We start from the raw sequence: 3,017 nt of genomic DNA, 5'->3' as shown, positions 1-3,017 counted from the left end.
CTGAACAGGTTCAGGTCCCATAGCCTCTCCTCATAGGGCCTGCCCTGCTGTCCCCTGATCATGCGAGTGGCCCTCCTCTGGACCCTCTCCACGCTGTCCACATCCCTCTTGATCAGTAGTATTGAATATCCTGATTAGAAACCAGGTCTCTCCAGCAAGATACCTAGAATACTGAGACACTTAATGATTGGAATATAACCCTATATTTATAATGAGGAATCATGGCTACTTTGACAGACTAAATACATATAGTAGAAGAGATCTGCACTCCACCATCCATGTAAAAGCTTGTTTTAAGTGATTTTCTCAGAATTACACAGGAGAAACAGGCAGACTCCATTTCTTACTGGTAGTATTCAGCTGCTTTATCCATAGGACCATGTCTTCTCATCCTGTAGTCCTGTTTCATTAGGGTTTCCACATTCTTCTGATTCTGTGGATCCCGCCTTTCCTCCTGTGGATGGAGGAAACTGTGCAGGAAGAAAAGCAGCAGCAGCAACCAGGGAAAGGGTAGATAAGTGGTTTATTTATTCCCTGTGTCTTTTCCCCGGGCAATAGGGTCCTATGAAACTATATGCAAAAAGCATATGCACAAGAGGCATGGATTAAGACTGCAAAGTCAGTCATGGATTCAATTTCTGCTAGGTCTTGTAGGGAACTTTATCTAGTGCCTATTAATATTTCTGCCTGTTATTAGCATCTACTTTTCCCCTTTTGCTTCTCTCTTTTCTTCCCTAGCTCCTTCTCCTTAACCCACCACTGGTGTTATTCTACCTAAAACCTTGTCTCTCTGCAGCTCTCTTCCCCAGCTCTTGCTGACAACCTCAGGTCAAGCCAATCCTCTCCTCATTGACCCTCTCATCTTTCAGTTCCTATCCCCTTCATGTCACCCATGGTTCATGACTCATGACTTTTGCTGCTCCCCCACCGATCCATCCTTTCTTCACATTCACCTCTTCTTCAGGTCCTTCTCCAAATCTTCCTCCTTCTTTTTCCAAATCCTAAGCTTTCTGTTTCTAATTCCCTTCCCTATCAGGACTCATCCTGCTGCTGTCTACCTGCCCTACCTCTTTTCCATCCCAGCATGCACCTACCCTTCTGTATTCTGGTTAGCTCCACTTTAGTTTCTTTAAGATGCCAGAGTTGTCACTGTGTTCCATGCCACAGGAACTTCTAGCACTGCAGAGGAGCTGAATTTGAACAGGGTGCTTTTCACCCCCTCATCCAAGTCGCTAATAAAGAGATTAAACAGTGCGGGCCTGAGGACAGAGCCCTGGGGGACCCCACTGCCCACATCCCTCCAGGTCGAATATGGCTCATCCACCACCACTCTCTGGGTGCAGCCCCTCAGCCAATTTGCAACCCATCTGACTGTGTAGGCATCAATGCCACAGTCGCCAATTTTTTAATGAGAATGGGGTGAGAGACCATGTCAAAGACCTTCCTAAAGTCCGGAAAGACTACATCCATCTCAACACCTGTGTCCAATGATTTTGTGACCTGATCGTAGAAGGCAATCAGGTTGGTCTGACAGGACCTGCCCCTAATGAACCCATGCTGGTTGCCCCTGAGCATCATCCCCCCTGCTGGTCCTTCCCAGATGTGCTCCTGGATAATCTTCTCAAAGAGCTTCTCCAGGATGAAGTAAGACTAATGGACCTATAGTTGGCATGCCAGCGTGTTGTCTGGCTGACCACCACCTCACACAGATGGCTCATATTCAAATGATGGTCAATCATTAGCCAAAGGTCCCTTTCGACCATGGTGCAAGTTAAGCTGTCACCACTGAGCCTGTATGTATGTTGAGAGTTGTTTGCCCCCAGATGGAGCACCTTACACTTGGAAGTGTTAAACTTCACCTGGTTCCAATCTGCCCAACTCTTGAGCCTGTCCAGATCTGCCTATATCTGCAGCTTATCTTCTGATGTGATTATATCAGGTGACAAAAGGATCCATCTTCTGATTAAATGATTATATCGGGTGCAGACAAATGGAATATAAGGTCTTAGGGTTTTTTTTTAATTCCTCCCAAGCTAGTGATCTAGTACAAAGAATATAACCAATGCATGAGAAACCGAAACAAAACAAAGCACCTTAAAAAGAAACATGAGAAAGTTCAAAAACTATTATTCATTAATCCCCAACAGAGTAGCAGATATGTTAAAAGCAGGAATATGGAAGTAAAATGCGTTTTGTAAAATTACTCTCTCCCTTATGAGTTATTGTAATGTGTAAAAAAGGAGACTTAAACATTACTTCTAGGAATAAAATGTTAGCTCTCAGTCAGCAATATACTGAAAATATCGACAACTTTATATTATATTTAGTCTTGACCGCTATGGTAAACCAGTCTGATTCCTTCCAGTGAATGGGAGAGAATCAAAGATGAACAAAGTGCTTTAGATTGAAAAACCTGATGGAAAACCCTAACCCCCTCATTCCAAGTAAAATAGTCATGCACAAAAAAACAAATACAGTTGAACTGTGGTCTTTTTTCTAAGTTTTCTGATTTTTTACTCTTCATAGACCAAGAAACTGTAGCAAAAATTAACTCAGTCATAAGAATATAGATGGAACTGGATTTAAAGATGTAAAACAGGGATCAAAAAAGTATGTACTAAATAATTTAAATTTGTTATCATACCACACTGTAGCAGTCTGTAGGAACCAGAGGCTATAGCCCAGCTGCAGGCAGTAATGCTACATACAGGCTGCTCATTAGGACTGGGCCAGCTGAAAGAGATAATTAGTGGCCACAGGAAGTTAAAAGGCTCCAACAAAGGGGAGTCTAGGGGGTTAGATAGACAGAAGGTGACAGAGTGTGGTCTGGCTAGCAGCTACAATACTAGATCAGGGACTCTCAAGGTCTGGGGAAAGACCTGGAGGCTGCCAGACTGGGAGCAACAGCACCATAGCAGAGAGCTGATTTGCAGCCAGTCAGAGAGGAAAGTCTGCAGTGAGGAAGTAGTAGTAACCCAGAGGCACCTTTTCAGGGGCTGTAGAGGATGCAGACCTGT

Source organism: Crocodylus porosus, unplaced genomic scaffold (genome assembly GCF_001723895.1).
Source record: "Crocodylus porosus isolate Cpor-Errol unplaced genomic scaffold, CroPor_comp1, whole genome shotgun sequence".
NCBI lineage: Eukaryota > Metazoa > Chordata > Crocodylia > Crocodylidae > Crocodylus > Crocodylus porosus.
This window is presented reverse-complemented; position numbering follows the sequence as displayed.